The 22,817-nt window shown below is 46.1% G+C and overlaps 1 protein-coding gene across 4 annotated transcripts in view; it reads left to right on the top strand.

Moving 5' to 3' along the window:
* PLEKHA2 (pleckstrin homology domain containing A2) overlaps positions 1 to 22,817 on the top strand; it is a 91,881-nt gene that overhangs the window by 5,587 nt on the left and 63,477 nt on the right. The window contains exon 1 of one of the 4 annotated variants that reach the window (XM_050801329.1): positions 11,999 to 12,254. The exons of 1 other annotated variant lie outside the window; for it this stretch is intronic. The gene's annotated coding sequence lies outside the window, so the exon portion shown is untranslated. Of the gene's footprint in view, positions 1 to 11,998; positions 12,255 to 12,602; positions 12,698 to 22,817 lie in introns of those variants that run through there. 2 more of the 4 variants (XM_050801332.1, XM_050801330.1) reach the window with 2 other exon arrangements.

Here is a 22,817-nt window from a genome sequence, read left to right as displayed (position 1 = left end):
GAGATGGGGTTTTGCCATGTTACCCAGGCTGGTCTCAAACTCCTGGACTCAAGCGATCCGCCTGCCTCGGCCTCCCAAAGTGCTGGGATTACGTGCATAAGCCACAGCGCCTGTCCTTAAGTGATTTAAAAAAAGAATAGATAACATCTATTCAAACAGAGAACACTCACAATAAATTTTTTGGCTTTAAAACTCTTTCTTGTCCAAACGCAGTGGCTCACGCCTGTAATCCCAGCACTTTGGGAGGCTGAGACAGGCGGATCACCTGAGGTCAGGAGTTCAAGACCAGCCTGACCAACATGGAGAAACCCTGTCTCTACTAAAAACACAAAATTAGCCGGGTGTGGTGGTGCAGGCCTGTAATGCTAGCTACTCGAGGAGGCTAAGGCAGGAGAATCGCTTGAACCCGGGAGGCAGAGGTTGCAGTGAGCTGAGATTTGTGCCATTGCACTCCAGCCTGGGCAACAAAAGCGAAACTCCGTAAAAAAAAACAAAAAACCTCTTTCTTTAATTAAGCTTTGTATTTGGAGATAATTTTAGATTCACATGGAATTGTAATAAATAATTCAGAGGTACTGCATAGCCTTTCCCCCTTTTCCTGAATGGTAGTCTCTTGTAAATCATAGTGAGATGCCATAACCAAGATATTGACATTGAGTGAGCCAAGACACAGAACACTTCCATCAGCACAAGTAACCCTATGTTGTTCTTTTTTTTTTTTTTTTTTTTTTTTGAGACCAAGTCTTGCTCTTCGCCCAGGCTGGAGTGCAGTGGTGCGATCTTGGCTCACTGCAAGCTCCGTCTCCCAGGTTCAGGCCATTCTTCTGCTTCAGCCTCCCAAGTAGCTGGGACTACAGGCTCCCGCCACCACACCCCGCTAATTTTTTGTATTTTTTTTAGTAGAGACGGGGTTTCACCATGTTAGCCAGGATGGTCTCGATCTTCTGTCGCCCAGGCTGGAGTGCAGTGGCCGGATCTCCGCTCACTAAAAGCTCCGCCTCCCGGGTTCACGCCATTCTCCTGCCTCAGCCTCCGGAGCAGTTGGGACTACAGGCGCCCGCCACCTCGCCCGGCTAGTTTTTTGTATTTTTTAGCAGAGACGGGGTTTCACCTGGTTAGCCAGGATGGTCTCGATCTCCTGACGTCGTGATCCGCCCATCTCGGCCTCCCAAAGTGCTGGGATTCCAGGCTTGAGCCACAGCGCCCGGCCTGTGTTGTTCTTTTATAGCCACACATACTTCATACTTCCTTCCTTCCCACCATACCCACTTCTTTTTTTTTAGACAGAGCCTTGCTCTGTCACCCAGATTGGAGAGCAGTGGCCTGATCTCCGCTCACTGCAACCTCCGCTTCCCTGAGTCAAGCGATTCTCCTGCCTCAGCCTCTTGAGTAGCTGGGATTACAGGCGCGCGCCACCACGCCCAGCTAATTTTTGTGTTTTTTTAGTAGACACGGGGTTTCACCGCGTTGGTCAGTCTGGTCTCAAACTCCTGACCTCGCGATTGGCCTGCCTCAGCTTCCCAAAGTGTTGGGATTACGGGCGTGAGCCACCGTGTCCAGTGCATACCCTCTTCTTAATCTTTGACACTCACAAATCTGTTCTCCATTTCTATACTTTTATCATTTCAAAATGTTCTATAAATGGAATCATATAGTATGTAACCTTTTGTTTGGCTTTTTTTGCTTGGCATGATTCTCTGAAGATTCATCAGGTTGCTGTGTGTATCAATAGCTTGTTCCTTTTGATTGCTGAATAGTATTCCATGGTATGATGAACTACATTTTGTCTGATATTCACCAGCAGAAGGACATCTGGGTTGATTCCAGTTTTTGGCTATTATAAGTAAAGCTGCTATAAGCATTCCTGTATAGGTTTTGGTGTGAATACTGTAAGTCTTCATTTCTCTGGGATAAATGCCCAGAAGAGCAATTGCTGGGTCCTATGATAGTTGCATGTTTATTTTTATTTATTTACATTTACATTTATTTATCTATTTTACTGATAAGATCTTGCTCTGTCACCCAGGCAGGAGTGCAGTGGTGTCATCATGGCTCACTGCAGCCTCGAACTCCTGAGCTCAGGCAACCCTCCCTCCCCAGTCTCCCAGGTGGCTGGGACTACAGGCACATGTCACTGCGCCTGGCAAGTTTTTGTATTTTTCTTTGTAGAGACGGGGTTTTGCCATGTTGCCCAGGCTGGTCTCGAACTGCTGGACTCAAGCGATGTGCTTGCTTCAGCTTCTCAAAGTGCTGAGATTACAGGCGTGAGCCACTGCACCTGGCCTGTCACCCTTTTTCATTGTAGCCATGCTGATATGTGTGCAGGTATATCTCATTGTGGTTTTTCTCAGTGTGGTACAGTATTTTTAATTTGTACACTTTTTCCAGGCTTTTTATTTGTTAAGTCTTATGAACATTAATTAAAAACTTTTTTTATTAGGAAAAAGATACATAATGCACATGATGTAATATCTTAAAAACATAAAAGAGCACGAGAGAATCATTAAGGCTGCTCTTATCACCGCAGGGGTGATCTCCACTGCCATCCCCCCACCAGGCCACCCCTCCTACCAGCAAAACCACGTAGCACTTTCCACCTAAAACGAAGGCACTGATCACAGTTCAACCACATCTTACTCCAAGGTCATCCCCAGGAATGATGAAAATTGTCTTAAGCACATGTAACCTGTGGGAATGCTAGTTAACTTTTCAGCAATCCCATTTATGGGCATAGGAATGAACTGGATAAAACCATGCACTTGGCCGGGCGTGGTGGCTCACGTCTGTAATCCCAGCACTTTGAGAGGCTGAGGCTGGTGGATCACGAGGTCAGGAGTTCGAGACCAGCCTGACCAACATGGTGAAACCCCGTCTCCACTAAAAATACAAAAATTAGCCTGGTGTGGTGGCGCGTGCCTGTAATACCAGCTATTCAGGAGGCTGAGGCAGGAGAATCACTTGAACCCAGGAGGCATAGGTTGCGGTGAGCTGAGATTGCGCCATTGTACTCCAGCCTGGGTGACACAGCGAGACTCCGTCTCAAAAAAACAAAACCCATGCACTCCTCCACACCCTCTCACCCACTTCTCCAGTGATTCTTCCATTCTCCTGAGGTTTCTGATATGCTGAGGGCTACGAAACCATACTGCCAGGCTTTCTGAAATGAGATATGCAATTGGAATCAATAATCAAACCTAAGAAAAACTCCCAGAACTTTGGTTAGCTACTCAGAGGCCCTTCTCGTCTCACCTTATGAGTTCAGAGTTCTGTTCCGGAGACTGAAGTTGCCAGAAAGGTGACCATGTTCCTATATGTCTTCTTAGGGAGCTGGAACTATGACAAATTCAGACACTGAGGGGTGCATTTGGTCATTCAGGCAATTAAAACACCCACAGCATCATTAAGTATTGGGCGTAAGGATAAATTTAGTTTGTGATAGTTTAATTGCTAAATGAAGGAGTTAAGCTGGACCGTCCTTAATTCTCCACTTGGTGCTACACTTAATTTTAATGTAGTTTGATGGACATGTGGAGTCATCATACAAATTATGATGAAATTTGGAAGAAGATTCCTGAGCAAGTTACCTGTCTCCAGTGACTCATGCTGAGTTTCACTAGGACTCAGAGTTCAAGCTGCTAACTAGGTTTTGTATCTCTTTTCCAGTAGCAGGAGTTTTAATGTGATTGGACACAAAACTGGCTACAATTTTTTGAAAAATATATCCGCAGACTGGCATTTTCTTTTTTCTTTTTTTGAGAGAGGGCCTCACTGTGGTCCTCCAGGCTAGGCTGGAGTGCAGTAGCACAGTCATCACTCACTGCAGCCTCAACTTCCTGAGCTCAAATGATCCTCCTACCTCAGCCTCCCAGGTAGCTGGGACTACACACTCATGGTGCCATGCCTGGCTGACTTTTTGTATTTGTAGTAGAGACAGAGTTTTACTCTGCTGCCCAGGCTGATCTCCAACTCTTAGGATCAAGCAATTGCTTACCATGGCCTCCCAAAGTGCTGGGCTTACAGGTGTCGGCCAGCATGCCCAGACATGGCAAGTATTTTCAAGTATTTTTTGAGGATGAAGTTAGTTCTATGTTGTTTTTTTAAATTAATGAATTAATTTTTACTTTTATTCTTTTTTTTTTTTTGTTTTGAGACAGAGTCTCGCTCTGTCGCTCAGGTTGGAGTGCAGTAGCGCGATCTGGGCTCACTGCAGCCTTTGCCTCCCAGGTTCAAGCAATTCTCTGCCTCAGCCTCCTGAGTAGCTGGGACTAGTACTTTTTATTTTTATTTTTTGAGATGGAGTCTCACCCTGTCACCCAGGCTGGAGTGCAATGGCGCTATCTCGGCTCAATGCAACCTCTGCCTTCCAGGTTCAAGCAATTCTCCTGCCTCAGACTCCCGAGTAGCTGGGATTACAGGTGCCTGCCACCACGCCTGGCTAACTTTTTGTATCTTTAGTAGAGACAGGATTTCACCATGTTGGCCAGGCTGGTCTTGAACTCCTGACCTCGTGATCCGCCCACCTCGGCGTCCCAATGTGCTGGGATTACAGGCGTGAGCCATCATGCCCAGCCCGTTATTTTGTACTTTTAAAAAATAATTGGTAACTCCTTTGTATGTGAGAACACAAGAATTAGAAGTCAAGCAGGGAAGCATCGACTTGTGATTCTGAGATGCTATCATTCTCCTTAAAACCTAAATTCTTCCATCTGTAAAATGAGATGAAAAGTCTATAATTCCCTGAGAGTGGGGGAAAAAGAATATTTAATTCTTTTGAACTTTTTACTGAGTATATATATTGCCTATTAACAAAATAATAAAAGGACATAAGTCCATGTGTCCAAATATCCTTTTTGCTTTTCTTTGTTTTCTATGGTTTGTAATAATCAGCTTGTGTTGGGAATTGCTGATGTAAAAGTCAACCCACTTCACTGACTACCATAGGCATCTCTTGGAATAAACTGGCTAGAATTTATTCTTCCTAATAACTTTGACTATATTCACCCACAAGTATTTATTAAGAGTAGCCCCTGTGTGAGCTCAGTACTGAAGCAGTGAATTATTTAACTAGTCTAAGCAAAAATAATGTCAAACATAGTGCTAAAACATGGTCATAGATCCAAAGTTAAGTACCTATTCATTCTTTCACTCTGAACTGGGAAGTCCCAGTTCTTCCCTCTAATCGCAGCGCAACACTGAGGATACAGGATTCCGAATGGTGCACTGCACTTATTCAAACTGATGGGAAAACAATGCCATCAGCATAAATCAATAGGAATGGTGCTTTTGGCCAGCAGACTGTTATTTCTGGGGATGGCACACACACTCAGTTCTGAGGCTGAGAACTGACACTATTAGTGTCAGACTTGGCAGTACAGCAATGCTTTCCAAACTTTTTTACTAGGAAATAACTTTAGCACATGTAAGTATGCATGTATATGTGTGTGTATATATATATTTATATGTATATCTCCTGTTTATATTTTACAAGTCTGATTTTATAAACTTCCATATATTCCACCAGAGTTTTCTCTTTTTTGATTTTACTTTCTTACTGTCCTTTACTGCTGTTTCCCTTACCCTATAAACAGAAATTTCCTAAGCTTCTTCCACTCCCCATTTTCCTACTCTCAAGGCTCTGAGAATTTGAGCTAAGAGACAACCTTAAGTATTGGGTGAAGGTCACTGAACTACTATTCAGAACCCAGGGATTCAGATCATGACTGGCTGTGTGATTCTGAGATGCTATCGCTCTCCTTAAAACCTAAATTCTTCCATCTGTAAAATGAGATGAAAAATCTCTAATTCCCTGAGAGTGGGGAGAAAAAGAATAGTTAATAATTTATCATGAAGTGTTAGCTCTTTGGGATAAAAGTTTCAAATGAAATATGAGTATTTAAATTCAAAGGTTTGATACTGATTTTTCAAATTTAACATTGTCAGCACTTAACCATGTTCCCTAAAAGCATGAATTCACTGAATCCCAAATGCCATGGTATGAGACAGTTATCTGTCATCACCACCTTCCCCATTCTCTTCACCCAGCATAGAGAAGTCACTGGTCCCTGGCTATCAGCTAATTAGTGACAGAGTCAGGAGTCAAAACTAGGTAGCTGGGTGTCAGAGTCTAGTTACTAGGCAGCCGGTAACTATGAAATCAGAGCCAGTTAACTTCCAACTGTGTCCTTTCCTTGCTCAAAAGCCTTCAGTGGCTCTTGAAGTCTACTAATGAGTACAGACTCCTTACCTTAGCAATAAAGACCCTCCAGCTACCTTTCTTTCCTGTTTCATTCCCCATGACAATCCTTCTTACGTCCTCCCCTGCTCCAGCTGAACTGTACCAGCCACACCTCCCTGAATAGATCCCATGCACTCCTGCTCTGTGCTTTGCCTCTGATCATCTCTGTATCTGGAATTCACCTTCACCTTTCTACATTTTACCTTTCTTTCAAGGTCCTTGCAAGGGGCCATCTCCTTCATGCATTTTCCCCTGCCCCTCTCAACCACAGCTGGTTGATAATCTTCCCAGGGAATTTTATCTCTGCTCTCCTTTGCATGTATCAGTTTCTGGCTTTTATGATAGTTATTTCTGTACATACCATATTCCCTCCTTAGTAAGAGATGAACTCCTCGAAGGTTGCAATGTGATTTTCTTTCTCATGGAACTTTTAAATTATATTAAAAATTTTAATCATTCCTGTTCTTTTTTTAAAAAAATAACCAAAAACATGCATGCTTGTTGCAAAAAAATGAACCCTCACACAATACATCTCTTAGAAAGAAATCCACCATTATCACCCCTCTTCCCCTGCCCTAAGAGAACTGTGGTTAACAGTTTGGAAAGTATTCTTATAGACCTTTTTCATGTAAAAAATTATTTACAGAAATGGGATCATACTATATGTAAAGCTCTGTGCTTTTTTCACTGAAAATGTATAGTATTTTTCACATAGATATCTACCTCATTCTTTTTTTTTTTTTTTTTTTTTTTTTGAGACAGCATCTGGTTCTGTCATCCAGGCTGGAGTGTAGTGGTGGATCTTAGTTCACTGCAACCTTGAACTCCTGGGCTTAAGCGATCCTTTTGCCTCAGCCTCCTGAGTAGCTGAGGCTACAGGTGTGCACCACCATGTCCAGCTAATTTTTAAAAATCGTTCATAGAGACGGGTGTCGCCATGTTGTCCATATTAGTCTGGAACTCTTGGGCTCAAGTGATCCTCCTGCTTTGACTTTTCAAACTGCTGGGATTATAGGCATGAGCCACCCCACCCAGCCCTCACTCTTTTCTAAGTGTAGCATAGCATAAGATTGTAGCAATGCACCTGTTCAATCCCTTCTTGATGCGCATGAAAGCGATTTCCAATTTTTACTATTATGACCAATGCTGCAGTGAATATAAATACATATGTGTGTGCACGTATTGCTATCTATATATCCATATAACTTTCTTTGGATATGCAATTGCTAGGTGCAATGGAATGGAGATTCTAAATGATGATAAATATAGGAAGTGTCGGGGTGGGAGGGAACAGTCTTGTTTTATGTTTTTCTATATCCTTCACAAGGCCTAACATTGCATCTACCAGTGTAGCTTGGTAGGTAAGAGACCAGGCTCTGGCCTCTGGCTGTCCAGGTTTGTATCAGCGCTTTATCTCTATGACTTAGCCATCTCATCACCATAAAATAATGGCAGGGTCATTGTCATTATAAAGCTTAAATGAGATAATACATGCATAACAATTAGCAATTAGTAAGTAACTGGAAAATAAGTAAATGCAAGACATACAGAAGGAAAAATGGTAATGGGTTCAGATAATTGTGGAATGAATTGGACTGAATAGAACAATGGCAGTTTGAGTAATCATTCTAGAAATGGATGGCACAGAACTATTCAAACTTTGCTATCAAAACCCATAGCAACTATTTATAAAATGACTGGCTAACATTAGAGGTGCAATGTGTAGCCCTGGAGCAATTCATCTCCGTGCAAAGTGAACTGGCCTGAACCAGAATCAAACCAATGACCTTGGCCTCTTTGGCCCCACACTTTCCCTCACAGAACTAACTGGCCCCAGCTGCAGCCTTATGTAATGGGTATCTATGAGGACAGAGAAAAATAGTTCCCTGCGGGGTGCACTGGCTCACCACTGGAGGTTGTTAGGTTATCTAGCTAACCAGCTATTAACATTGAAAATGAATAGAAAGTACATAAATAAATGCTTAGAGTAGTGCATAAGGCTTTCTGTTTAGATTCGTAGGTTCTAAGTCAGAAGTTTTCATCTTGGTGGCAAGGTTTCTATACCAACACTAGAAGATTCTAAGGTGGTCAACTCTGGGTTCTAGAACCAACTCTGCCACTAACTATTTTAGCTTCAAAACCTTGAGCAAATTGTTGAGCTTTATTTTACCCTGGTACAACAAGGGGGCTGAAACAGCACATGTCAAAGGTCCTTTTTTGACATTCCTTTCCCCACAGATACAGTGTCACATTCTCAGACATCAGGGCTGTTTATTTTTGCACTGAACAAAATTAAAGTATACAATTAGGCAACAGCAATACTGTACTTTCAAAATGTGTCAATGAAGTGATGGCAAAAGTAAACATAAGAAGCTAGACACAGTCAGGCGCGGTGGCTCATGCCTGTAATCCCAGCACTTTGGGAGGCCGAGGCGGGCGGATCACTTGAGGTCAGGAGTTCGATACCAGCCTGGCCAACATAGTGAGACTCCGTCTCTACTAAAAATACAAAAATTAGTCAGGTGTGGTGGTGCGGGGCTGTAATCCCAGCTACTCGGGAGGCTGAGGCAGGAGAATTGCTTGAACCTGGGAGGCGGAGGTTGCAGTGAGCCAAGATCATGCCACTGCACTCTAGCCTGGGCAACAAAGCGAGACTCAGTCTCAAAAAAAAAAAAAAAAAAAAAAAAAACAACAAGAAGAAGCTAGACACAGAAGGCCACATATGATATGATTCCACTTATATGAAATATCAAAAATAGGCAAATCCATAGACTGGATGGAAAGCAAGTTAGTGGTGACCAGGGGCTGGGAGAAGAGAAGAATGAGAGGTGACTGCTTAATAGGTATGGGGTCACCTTTAGAAGCGATGAAAATCGGTTGGAACTAGACAGTGGTGAGAGTTGTACAACATTGTGAATTTACCGAATGCCATGACATATACACTTTAAAATGGTAAAATTTATGTCACGTGTATTTTATCACAATAAAAAAGTGCCCCCCCAAAAGAGAGAGAGGGATGGCAAAACATAGCAGGGCACAGACTCACTTGACCCCTGCTTCAATGTAACATGAGAGGAGGGTGGGGGTGGGGGTCCTCTGAGGAAGCTCTGGGAGATCCAGGAATAAGAAAGAGAGTAGACATTGGTGCAGGATTTGTCATCTAACTGGGGCCGGGTCCTGGCCAGGGACAAGTGTAGCAGTAAATGGGGCTCCAGTGAAGTATGAGCATCTCCCCGAGTGCACTGATGACGACCCTCCCTCAGTCCAACATGTTCCTGGCCTCCTCCCACTGGTGTCAAACCATATCCATCTAAGTTCCATTTCAAAGCCCACTCCCTTCTTGAGCTCCCCCACTGTACCCCATACAGAGACACATTTCTCTCTCTCTCTTTTTTTTTTTGAGACAGGTTCTCACTCTGTCACTCAGGCTGGAGTGCAGTGGTATGATAATGGCTCACTGCAGCCTCAAATTCCTGGGCTCAAGTGACCCTCCCATCTCAACCTCTTGAGTAGCTGGGACCACAGGTACATACCTGGCTAAATTAATTTTTTAAATTTTTTGTAGAGATGAAGTTTCCCTAGTTGTCCAGGCTGGTCTTGAACTCCTGCGCTCAAGGGATCCTCCTGCCTTGGTGTCCCAAAGTGCTGGGATTACAGGTCGTGAGCCACTGCCCCTGGCTATATCTTGTCCTTCTAAAAGTTGACAGCACTTACTCTCTGTGCCATTCCCAGGGCACAAGTCTGCTTCAGCTTTCTAGAGACACCTGTATTCTCTTACCACCCAAGGCCTTCTGTTTCTCTTTGCCTCCCAGCATCCAATACAGTAGTGCTCAGGAAATACTTGTGGCTCTGTGACGGAGTGACTCAGGCAGCCCCACGGGGAGTAGAGTTTTATGAGTTTAATATGAACCATACCATGAAATCTGAGAAATTTACCTCATTGCTCATACTAGAAACCCTCAATTCCAGTCGGATTTGCTTGGAGCTGGATGGAATTGTGTTGCTTTTCACACTGAAAATGATCATCTAATTTTTAAATTTAAAAAACATTTACATAGCACCTACTTCATGTTCGACAGGAATCTCAACACTTCACAAACGTTAACTCACTGACTTTTCCTAACAGAGGCATTGAGAAATTAAACAACTTGCCCAGGGGTCAAAGCCAGTAAACGGGCAGAGCTGGCTTCAAATCCAGGTTCCGTGCTTCCAGAGGAGATGCTTTTCAGTTTGTTCTGGTGCCTGAAACTTACAGATGAGTGGCAAAAACCTCCATGAACGGGGGGGGGGGAGACATTGATGTATTTATTTCAAGGGAAATGTTTTTTTCCCCCATCGTCCCCCTTTTCTTCCTCATTCAAAGCAAAATGCTCTAAAGCAAACAGTCTTTTTTTTCACACCTGAGAGACTAGCGCGGCTCATTTTTGCTTTGGCAATCAAAATAGAAGAGGAAACTTGTGTGGTTTCATCACTGGTGCTTTCGGGGTGTGTGGGGCGGGCTGTCCTTCTCCCTCTGTCCTGGCTCATCGGCCAGAGCCCCCCTCCCCAGGCGTTGTGGCCTCCGGTCGTGGAGACATAAGAGGCCACCTTTCTCCTGTAACACCGGGAATGTGCCCCAGCCTCTTCCTCCTTCCTGCAAATCCAGTCCTTGTCCTGGAGAACCTCAGCCTCTTCTTATGCCTGCCTCTCTCAAAGCCTCGTAGGATTTACACCTGATTAACAACGTTTGCATCAGGATCGCCAGCCCCTGCAGGCCCGCGCGAATCCACTACATTTTCATGTTTCGGATGTTGTCCACCTGACTTGATGCATATTCAAATGTCTCTCTCCCCACGTGGGAGGCCGGAGTCAGAACCTGACAGACCTGCCGTTTACTAACTGGGGACCCAGGGCAAATTACTTCACACGTCTGAGTCTCGGTTTCCTCACCGTGAACGGGACTGGTACCCATAGGTTGCGGCGTGGATCAAATGAGAGAGCGCAGGGGCGGGACCGGCGCACAGCAGCTTAGTTCCTCTTGGCGAGGTCTACGTAGTAACACATGCTTGCCTGTTTCCCATTTTTTCCCAGAGCACCTTAATGCTCTGGGGGCAGGAAGGGAGTCTTCGCGCCACACCGAAAAAGTCCCAGCGGGCACGGTGTAGGCGCCTGTGGTCCCAGCAACTGGGGAGGCTGAGGCAGAAGGATCGCTGGAGCCCAGGAGGTCGAGACTGCAGTGAGCTATGACTGCGCCACCGCACTCCAGCCTGGCCGACAGAGCCAGACCCTGTCTTAATTAAAAAATACAATAAAAAAAAGAAATTAAAGTCTCTATAACCCTGGTTAGAGCGTTCCCGCCCACTGGTCTCTTAGGGCACATTTAGGACAACCTGAAGATGCCACTCTTCTTGGGACCCTAACTCTGACCCCAACTCCTCGGTCCCCAAAGTCTAAGGGCTCGGGATCCGAAGGATACCCGGCTGAGGTCGCTGGGTGGGGCTCTGGGAGGAGGAAATGGGGTTCTTGAGGGAGCTCGCGCTCCAGCTCGCCTCCTCCTGCGAGGACGCCCCCTGCCCGAACACCTGCTGCCCGAGCGAGCGTCGGGGCCGGGCCTCCCCGCGGGGCAGTCTCCGGGCGCGGGTCCCACCTGCGAGGCGCGGACCGCGGGCGGCCTCGGGCGCAGCGTCGGGGCGCCCCGCCCCCGCCTCCCCCGCGCGGCCCCGGCGCCCGGCCGCGCCCCCTCCCAGCCCGCGGCGCCCCGGCACCCCTCTCCCTCCCCGGCGGGCTCCGCGGAGCATTGTACTCACATCCGGGGCTGGGTTTTGCTTTAATGCGAAACGTAATTAACCCGGAAAAAAGAGCCGAGGGACTGGAGAGAAGGAGGGGGCACGGGGGGAGACAAGAGCGAGGGGAGCGAGAGGCGCGGAGAGTTTGGAAGCTAGACCCAGAAATCCCCGGAGCGCGGCGGACTCGGCGGCCGGAGGGGCGACCCCGCCCGATGTAACGCACCCCGCCCGAGCCCCGGTCCCTGCACGGGGGGGTAAGTTGGGCGCCCTCGCGGGCCCTGGAGCGGAGCGGCGCAGAGGGGCGCGCGAGGGCCGGCGGGGCTGGGGGCGCAGGGGGCGCCCCGGCGGGGGCCTGGCCTAGGGGCGCGAGGGGCGCGCCCGCAGGGCTGAATACGCCGGTCCTGGTGGCTGACAGGCGAGGGGAGGTGGCCGCAGATCCTGGAGGCCTCCTCCAGCCCTCCGGGAGAGCCCCGAGGGCAGCCCCTCCTCCAAGTGCCCCGGGTGGCCAAGGTCGCCGCCACCAGGGGTCGGGCTGCGGGGGTGGGGCCGCGGAGAGGGTGGGGGCGGGAGTTCTGCTGAGCTGCATTTTCTCACGTTTGCAGCAGCGAAACTTCTCTGCGGGTTCTGGCGCTGGGGCACCGGCCCCGCAACGACTGCCCGGGCTGCGGGAGGGGAGGAGAGCAGAGAACGTCCCCAGGCAAGTCCCTTGGGTACGATTGGGCCATGGAGACTCCTCTTTCTCTTCCCCGACTACCTTATTAAATGACAGGCCTAGAAGGCTCCCCTACGGACACCCGTCCTTTCCTATGGGTGCAGCCTGGCCTTTGGGCTTCTGGAACTCCATACAGTGGAAAGGACTGCCCTAAAATGCAGGTTCGGTGCCAGGTTGGGTGAGCCCTCGAGGGGAGCTCTCGTTCTCTCACCAACTTCTTCCTCACCTCACACGCTTCCCTTTTCTCCTTCAGTCCTGAAGACGATTTCACCAAAATTTTTAAAAAAAGAAAGAAAAAAGAAGGGTGGGTGGGAGTGGGAAGCTAGGCCGTTTAGAATGGAAAAATGTCCCCGCACGCCCAGAGAGGGGTGCAGGACCCGCTGCAGCCCGAGCACCCTCACATCTCCTCCCCTGGGCCAGCCCTGCCCCCAGGCCCTCGCCTTAGGGTTTGGCTTCCTTCCTTCTTGGTGAACGCAGGTTCAGGATGTATCTTCCCCTTCTCATTCCTTCTTCCTGCCCGCCCCCTTTCTTTAGGGCTCCAAGTGGGGTTTTAAGAGGACAGTAAACGGCAGAGAAGAGGGAGGGGAGAGCACCACACCAGGAAGCCAGCTGTGGCTGTGGGGGCTCTGAAGGCTGAGCTGTAGATGCACTTGGGGCTGAAGTAGCAAGACTGCACTAATGGTGTTCTTCATATATCTGACCAAGTCCCATTTTCCCTTCTTTTGTCATTGTTTTTCTTTGGTTGCAAAGCCTTCCGAAACAGCAAAGCAAAAGATCTTGAAAGAATAGAAGTTTTTGTTTTTTATTTCAGTTGCGTTCAGTTGACATTTATTATACATGCAAGGCAGTGATGAACAAAACACAACTCCAAATATTTTTTCTTTTTCCTTTACCTTTGGAGGGCTAGACCCTGTCTTTGGGGAGCTTACAGGACTTGTAAGCCCCCCACTTGTTGTGAGAAGCCAGAGCAAGCTTTTAGAAAGCATCATCATCATCTCAGACGTTAGCCTTCTTCAACATGTGCCGCTTGAAGGCGGATGATTTTTTCACTATCAAAGGTCTAGCTTGTAGTCTAGATTATGGCCAGCCCAATGTATGACATGTACTAGGTGCTAAGTAAATGTTTGTTGCATTAATGAATGAATGCAAACACATGAATTGTTTACACTTGTCCAAATGGCAGAGAAAAGAGCAGTGTCGTTGTTCCTCAAACCTGTAGGGATTTGGTTCACCAAGCTGGTACATGGGAGTTATTAGTCTGGGTGTTGCCTTTACACCTAAGTATCCTTTGACCCTGTTTGTACATTACAGCATACTTTCTATAAATTGTCTGTGGCACTCCTAGTGGGATTTTAGCTGGCTGGTAATGGGAACCTTGCTTATTTCACAGATGGGTAATTACCTTGGTATTGATTGAGAAACTGCCTGCCCTTTGGTGAAGAGTTTTTGCAAACCTTTCTTTTTCCTTGTCATTGGTGCTTTCTTCTTCTCTCTTCTGTGTAAGGAAATAGGGCCTGCAGATTCCATCATGTCATGGTAGTGAGTTGAACCATATTCAGCTCGATATTTTACAGTGGTTAAAATAAATCTTGAAGACACGCAGGTTTTGGTTGGTGCAGGTTTTTGTCCTGCAGAAGTGGAAAGGGAAGGCTGATGAGCCCTATCAGCTGAGCCCCAGAGCAGCCAAGTGTTTGCTGAAGTGTTAGGATACTAGGAAGACCCAAGCAGCATTGGTCTCCTGTCCAATTCATGGGACAGATGGACAGGTGGGTGATGCCCCTGCTGAAAGGCTGGATGACTCAGATGAGAGCTTGCTGCAGACAACAGTGCATCAGAATATCTTTTCTGATTCACGGAAACTGCTGTGGCTCGACTTATTCTGGTTGTGATAGACCTAGGGCTTGGAAAAGAGGATCTGGGTGCTGCGATGCTGAGTTGCTCTGCCCCCTCTCTCTTTTTCCACCATGAACAGTTTGGGTTGCCTTACTTTCCGTTTTCCATCTGTCTCAGTGAGCTGGATGGGACTCCAGCAATCTAATCTGGTAGGCTTTGGAAAGGAAGGAAGGAAAGCAAATATTATAGTGTGTTGGCCTATGGGAAGAGAAGAATCCTGGCCCTGCCTGATATAAGCCCATTATTGAGATGGGAAATTGGACAGGCGGGGGAGATAGGGTAGCCGAGAGGTGGGAGGGATGCGGCCCCATCCTGTCGGTAGAGGAGGCTGGGGGTTGGCGCAGTGACTCTACAGTTCCTTCTGAAAGCCCCTTCCCTGCCCTGACCCCAGTTGATTGAAGTGATTTGTTATGCATTAAAGCCAGAATTAGGCTTTCTCACTGTGGAGGTCCCAGCCCTGCTGGGGCAGGGACTCCTAATATTGCCTAGTGTGGGCAAAAGGCTTGGGGGCTTTGGCCTTGTGGTGTGCGTTTTGCCCACAGTGCCTGGTCAGCTGAGATGAAGAGGATGGGAAGCTGGGTCCTCTTGTCCTTATGCTCTTGAGAAGCACTGCAGTTAAAGTGCGAAGGCTGGGACTCAAATTCGGCTGGCCCCTTGCAAAGCAGCTCTCTGCTGGTGTGTTTGCCCGTGGCTGGATCGAGAGGCAGCTCTAGGATCCTTTCCTTGGAAACTGATGAGCATATCTAGGTTTCTGTTAACTCTCAGGGTAGCCTGGCCAAGAAGGAGTCAGCGGATTGCCTGGACTTTTTGTTTTAAACCTCCTGGAGAATTTTTAGAGATGTAAAATGTGGTTGTTCTTGGAGTCAAGTGAAGAGCGAGGGAAGCTGACGCCTTTCCTTGTGAGAGGGATCCCAGAGTTGCAGCTTTTTCACTGACATTTGCTCATTGGCGTTAGAGGGATGGAGGTGCATGTGCAGCAGCTGCCTGCCCAGTGTTAAGCAACGTTGCAGTAGTAATGATGACCATGTACTCCTTGTTAGGCACCCACACATGCACTTTAACAACAACAATATTTACCCAATGTCTGGGTGTCCAGCGCTTTTCACACATTGTTTCATTTAATCCTCACAGCAGCCTTTGAAGTAGGTAAAGCAATTATCTCCGTTTTGCAGATTAGGAAATAGACCCTGAAGAGTTAAGCAACGTGTCGGCATTTGCATCCAGGTCTGTCTGGCTCGAGATCTGGCTCGAGACTCATGCTCTTTCCCTTCACTCCACTGCACGCTTGGGATAGGTAACTGAAATCAGCACACCCTTTTGAATGGTCATCTTCTTGCAAAAGTTCCCTCAAAAATACTCATTGGCTGGATGCAGTGGCTCATCCCGGTAATCCCAGGGCTTTGGGAGGCTGAGGTGGGAGGATCACTTGAGGCTAAGAGTTTAAGACCAGCCTGGGGAACATAGTGAGACCCCATCTCTACAAAAAATTGAAAAATTAGCTAGCTGTAATAGTGTGTGCCTGTTGTCCCAGCTACTCAGGAGGCTATAGCAGGAGGATTCTTTGAACTCAGGAGTCTGAGGTTACAGTGAGCTATGATCGCACCACTGCACTCCAGCCTGGGCACCAGAGCAAGACCGTGCCTCTAAAAAAAGAAAAGTTTTTTTTAAAAATACTCATACTGATTATTGTCACCTGCACATCCTCCTTACCATGCCCAGCCCCTCCTCCTTCCCTAAATCGAGAGACAGAAGCACATGTTTTTAGAGGAACACAGCTAGGCCTTTTATGCTCCCCCCTCACCACTCCCTTGCCCCACCCCTGGCACTTTGCAAAAGGCCAGTAGGTCGGAGAAATGATGTTTTTGTTTTTTGTTTTTTGTTTTTGAGACAGAGTCTTGCTCTGTCGCCCAGGCTGGAGTGCAGTGGTGCGATCTCGGCTCACTGCAACTTCCGCCTCACGGGTTCAAGCGATTTTCCTGCTTCAGCCTCCCGAGTAGCTGGGACTACAGGCGCATGCCACCATGCCTGGCTAATTTTTTGTAGTTTTAGTAGAGACGGGGTTTCACTGTGTTAGCCAGGATGGTTTCTATCTCTTGACCTCATGATCCACCCACTTTGGACTCCCAAAGTGCTGGGATTACAGGCATGAGCCACTGCGCCTGGCCTGGAGAAATGATGTTTTCTTTTCATTCTCCTACTGCCTATGTATTAGTACCCTCTGGTAGACGTGGTCCATTATAAAATGAAGTTTAGAGTTCCAGGACTCGCAGCTGTTGTTAGGAAGCCCTACAGTGAAACTGAATTCATTGTGGGGGGACTTTCACAATTCTGAAAGTTGGAGATCTCACCTTTTATAGGCAGTAAAGCCAGTGTGGCTGCGTGCCTGCACTGGTGCCCTTTCTGGTGGAGATGGTCTGATGGGCCTTCAGCCCCAGGCAAGCTTTTGTTTCCTGCAGGCTCCAACAACCACATTTTCTTTGAATGTAGATGAGGCTGCTGTGAAGAGAGGTCATGAGTGTCTGAAATATTTTGTTGTTTTTGGCATCTTTATTGCAGTGGTATCAATTTCCAGTTACTCCTGCCTTACGCCCCTCCCGGCCTATATTTTTTCAAAAATTCCTTCTTGAGTATCTCTTGCTCTCTACTCCAAGTTCTAGGGTCCAGTGGGGATTGGGCTATCTCAGGGTCAAGCCAGCACCCTGTCTGATCCTCCCTCTGCCTCATTCCTGTACGTGTTTGCATTCCTCACCCTGCACTTCCTCTGGGAACTTGTTCTCAGTACATTTCCTTCTCTTGCACTTTATTCTCCCGCCTTACACTATTTGGAATCTGCTATCATGACAGTTTCAAAATGCGGCCATGTTAGAGCAGTAGGAAGTGGAGGCTTCCACACTTCCTAAGTTATAATCTTTGACCCATTCTCAGGGATGTGTTCTCAAACAGCCATGCTTGCATTTTGCTGTTGTTTTTACTGGGCTTGTACTTTGCGAAGGCCCTGTTGGCTTCACAATATACTTTGATGTGTACTGCAAATCTAAACATATGTGAACTCCATTGATGTGGTCCATATGTATTCTAGCAATAGATGAGTGACTGCTCCATATCTCTACACCTCAGTTCCTGTCTGCTCTATTTCATACAGTCCTCTTTGAGATCTCTGATGTTATTTCCCGAAAAACTTTCTCCTGTCACCCAATTGAGCCATTTCTGGTTGGTAGAACCTCTCACTCACTACTGACGCTGCTGCCTGCAGCTTCTGCCCTGGTAGGGGTAATGGGACAGAAAATGTACATGCCACACGCCCCAATCCTTGTCAAAAAGCACCTTTTGAATATTTTCTGGAGCAAAATCCCAGAAATTCCTTGTCCTGCCAACACAGAATAATGTGAAAGAAGCATCTTTAAATTTGTAAAATGAGTACTTTTTTTCTCATTTTTGAACTGAGGTTGTAGTAGAGTATTTTGTATTTGAGCCAGTACCATTTAAGGCTTTGTCTCTGTTATCACTTTCTCTTATTATTTATCTCAAAAATGCCAAAGTAGTCAGGCAGAGTCTCCCTTATTTCCCTCTATTATTTCTTCTGTCTCCAAATTATGTTAGCCATCTTCAAAATCAAGAGGGCTATTCGGAAAACCACAACTCTCATTACTTATTAGCTTTATAGCTTTTCTTTAAAATAAATCTGTCTGGCTGGGCACAGTGGCTCATGCCTATAATCCCAGCACTTTGGGAGGCTGAGGCCAGAGGATCACTTGAGCCTAGGAGTTTGAGACTAGCTGGGCAACATACAAAAATTAGCCAGGTATGGTGGTGCACACCTGTAGTCCGAGTCACTCAGGAGGCTGAGGTGGGAGGATCGTGTGAGCCCAGGAGGTGGAGGCTGCATTGAGCCATCATTGTGCCACTGTACTCCAGACTGGGAGACAGAGTGAGATCATATTTCAAAAAAAAAATTCAATCTATTCATCTTTTCACTCATCCAGCCAGCCACTTATTTTATATATGTATGTATATATGTATGTATGTATGTATGTATTTTTGAGACAGGGTTTCACTCCTGTCACCCAGGCTGGTGTGCATTGGTGCGAGATACTGGCTCAACAGCAACCTCCACCTCCTGGACTCAAGCGATTCTTCTGCCCTAGCCTCCCCAATAGCTGGGACTACAGGTGCACACCACCTCGCCTGGCACTTACTTTAAAATGTCAGTCCTATCTCCCAAGTTTCAAGAAGGAAGACTCCACTGGGGATTCCTGTCAGGGTCCCCATTTCCTCTTCCCAGAGCACTTGTCAAGGTACAGCCCATGTGTTGTAGGAATAAAGGAATAGCGGCATCGACTAAAGGAATAGCAGCGTCGACTTGGGACTGAGTATTCTGTCAGCCTGAGGACCTGGGCTCTTCTTAAGACCAGAGAGCCGGGGACCACACCAGCAAGAGGAAGGAGGAAAGGCGCTCAGAGGATGTTGCCATATGAAGTAAGAAACCCAGATAACTTGGAGGGTGCTAAAGCGCTCTGGGCAGGTAGATGTCTGGCTCTTGGATAATTGTGAGATGTGAAACATTTATTTATTAGGTGTAGGTCTTTAAAACAACAAAAAGTTCCAGGAGAGCTATAATTTAGGGAAAGCCTTGTTTGTTTGTGGACTCTGGAGAATTGAGAAATTTATTATCAAATTCAAAACTTATACACTTGGGTGGGAATCTGTGTGGAATTAAATAGCTTTCTCTCCTGCTAAATAAAGTAACACATGCTCCCTGTAGAAGATTTGGAAAAATATGTACAAGTAAATGAAATTCCACTCATAGCCCATAGATAATAACTTACTATTTTGGTGACTGTATATCTGGTTTTAAAACAGACCATATATAGGAATATAAGAATAATATTTGGATGATTGAGATCGTATTATGCACCATTTCGTATCTTTAAAAAAACTTATGATATGGTGAGTTTTCCCCTCATTCATTAAAAATAACCTGAAAACAGAGTTTTTGAATCATTGTGTAGTATTTCCTTGTGAGCATGTCTTGTTGTTTATTTAATTATTTTCTGGGCCAGGCGCGGTGGCTCACGCCTGTAATCCCAGCACTTTGGGAGTTCAAGGTGGGTGGATCACGAGGTCAGGAGATCGAAACCATCCTGGCCAACACGGTGAAACCCCGTCTCTGCTAAAAATACAAAAAATTAACTGGGTGTGGTGGTGCACACCTGTAGTCCCAGCTATTCAGGAGGCTGAGGCAGGAGAATAGCTTGAACCTGGGAGGCGGAGGTTGTAGTGAGCTGAGATGGTGCCACTGCATTCCAGCCGGGGGACGGAGCGAGACTCTGTCTCAAAAAAAAAAGAATCATTTTCTAACCATTGTGTTGTTCAGGACATTTCCAGTTGTTTGTTACTATAAATTCTATTGCAGTTGCCATCTTTTTACTTTAATCTTTCTTTGCATCTTTGTTGATTGACTTGGATGGAATCCTAGAAGTCAAATCAAAGGGTATGAACATTTTTTGCTTTCTTCATATATATATATATATAAACTAAATTGCTTTCCAGAAAGGTTCATACTCCTGTCCTGGGTGTATAAGAATCCTAGGAACATTTTTTAAGTAGACAACATCTGTTTTAAGCAGTGATCGTTCCCTTTCAGCCCCTCTAGTGCCTCTGCGTCCCATCTGGGCTATGTGCTATTTTCTCAGGGTCTGGGTCCCAGCTGTCTCTTGTATATTATGAGCCTGACAAAGTCATCCGTTGCCTCAGTTCCTCAGGGTAATTTTTTTCTTGGCTCAAATCTCCACTGGTGGAATCTAAGGCATGGAAATGGGCAGTAGAGAGATATTTGGGGCTGTGATGCCTCCCAGTGCCCCCCATTTCATTCTCTGGCAGGCAGCCATTGACTCTTCCTTCTCATGAGCTGCTTCTAGTCAACTGGTGGGTGTTGGCCAGGAATCTCTCAGTTTAATTGCCATTTAACATGCTTTCTGCCACTGATTAATATACTCCATGCAAACTCACTTTCCCCGAGTTTCACTTTTATCATAAATACTTATTTTCATTTGCAGTACATATTTAAGAACTTATATTCTACTTAGAAACCTGGATCATATAAAACTTCCCACTTTTCGTTTTTCTTTTCATTAAAATACTTTTTTTTTTTGAGATGGAGTCTCACTCTGTCACCCAGGCTGGAGTGCTGTGGTGTGATCTTGGCTCACTGTAGCCTCCACTTCCAGGGCTCAAGCGATCCTCCTACCTCAGCCTCTTGAGTAGCTGGGACCACAGGCATGCACTACCATGCCCAGCTAATTTTGTCTTTTTGGTACAGATGAGGTTTTGCCATGTTGCCCAGCTGGTCTTCAATTCCTGGGCTCAAGCAATCCTCCCGCCTCGGCCTCCCAAAGTGCTGGGATTATAGGCGTGAGCCACCATGCCCGGCCTGAAATACATTTTAGAGGAGTTACGGGAATAATAGGAGGCTATGTCTTGGATTGGTTTTGGGGTGTGTGTGTGTGAGAGAGAGAGAGAAGAGAGGGAGAGAGTGAGGGAGAGAGGGAGAGAAGGACAGGGAGGGAGACAGAAAGAGAGGAATTCTGTACACACATACTCTTGATTTGCTTTTAACAAAGTCCAGGAAGGTAGGTGAAATAGGAAACAAACATTTAAAAAATGTTCAACCTCACTAGACGTCATTATGTATTTGAAACTACCAATAGTTTAAAATAATGAGAACATTCAATATATGTAAGATTATAGTGATGGTAACAATACATTGCTGGTTGCAACACAGATGAAATCTTTTTAGAAAGCAGTTTTGTAAAAGGACTCAAGAATTACAAAAGATCATAGCCTGTGATCTCGTTGTGTTATTACTTGGAATTTATGCTCTTTCCATGTAAAAGAAGAAATAAAGCATGAAAATACAAATTTTAGCCTTATTTATAATAGTGAAAAATTGGATACAACCTCCAGTTTAATCGTAGAGAAAAGGTTATGTAAATTATAGTAAAACCAGTCCGTTAATGTTATGCAACCATTAGAAACAATGATCATAAAGACTATGTAGCAACATGGAAAATGCTCATGACATCATCTTAAGTTTTAAAAAGGCCAATTATATGGATAGGGACATGAAAAAGCATGTAAATGTGAAAGTTGTTGGCTGGAGTGATTGTTAAAGTAATTCCAGCCTTGTTATATTATGATTTTTGCACTAAACCCAGAAAACACGAGGGAGGTTTGGCTAGGGAAGATGGGGTGCTGAGTGGGTTGGATAGAGGACCCTTCTCTTACAAATACCCTGTGTGCTTTGTTAGCTGTGTGTTGTGAAGGCCAGGAAGCTACTTGCCAGATAGTTTCATTATGGTATGAGAGCCAAGGTGAAGGGACCATCTAGAGAGAGGGGTATCTAGAGCTCTAACCCAGCATCAATACTTTCTGTCTTTTTTTTTTTTTTTTGAGATGGAGTCTCGCTCTGTCACCCAGGCTGGAGTACAGTGGCCATGATCTCAGCTCATTGCAACCTCCACCTCCCAGGTTCAAGCAATTCTCCTGCCTTAGTCTCTCGAGTAGCTGGGATTATAGGTGTGCACCACCATGCCTGGCTAATTTTTGTATTTTCAGTGGAGACAGGGTTTCACCATGTTGGCCATGCTGGTTTTGAACTCCTGAACTCAAGTGCTCCACCTGCTTCGGCCTCCCAAAATGCTGGGATTACAGGTGTGAGCCACCGTGCCCAGCCCCAGCATGAACGCTTTCCATGTTGTTCCGGGAGATGAGGGCTGGGTATTGTTAGGATTCCCACAGACTTACCTGGGAACTCCTGGGATAAACCACACTAGGTCACCCTCCACCCAATATTTTCACACTGGGGAACTCAGGGCAAGATGAAAGTTAAGGCTGGGTGTGGTGGCTCATGCCTGTAATCCCAGTGCTTTGGGAGGCTTGAGGTGGGAGGATTGCCTGGGTCTAAGAGTTTGAAAACAGCTTGGGCAACACAGGGAGATCCCATCTCTACAAAGAATTAAAAAATTAGCCCTCCATGGTGGTGTGCACCTGTAGTCCCAGCTACTGGGGAGGCTGAGGCAGGAGGATTGCTTGAGCCCAGGAGTGGGAGGCTGCAGTAAGCTACGATTACACCACTGCACTCCAACCTGGGCAAAAGAGTGCGACCAGGTCTCTAAAAAATAAAAACATAAAATGAAATTTAAGATAAGTGATT

Source organism: Macaca thibetana, chromosome 8, assembly GCF_024542745.1.
Source record: "Macaca thibetana thibetana isolate TM-01 chromosome 8, ASM2454274v1, whole genome shotgun sequence".
Lineage (NCBI taxonomy): Eukaryota > Metazoa > Chordata > Mammalia > Primates > Cercopithecidae > Macaca > Macaca thibetana.
The sequence above is the reverse complement of the archived record's forward strand: the minus strand, read 5'-3'. Positions and strand labels throughout refer to the sequence as shown.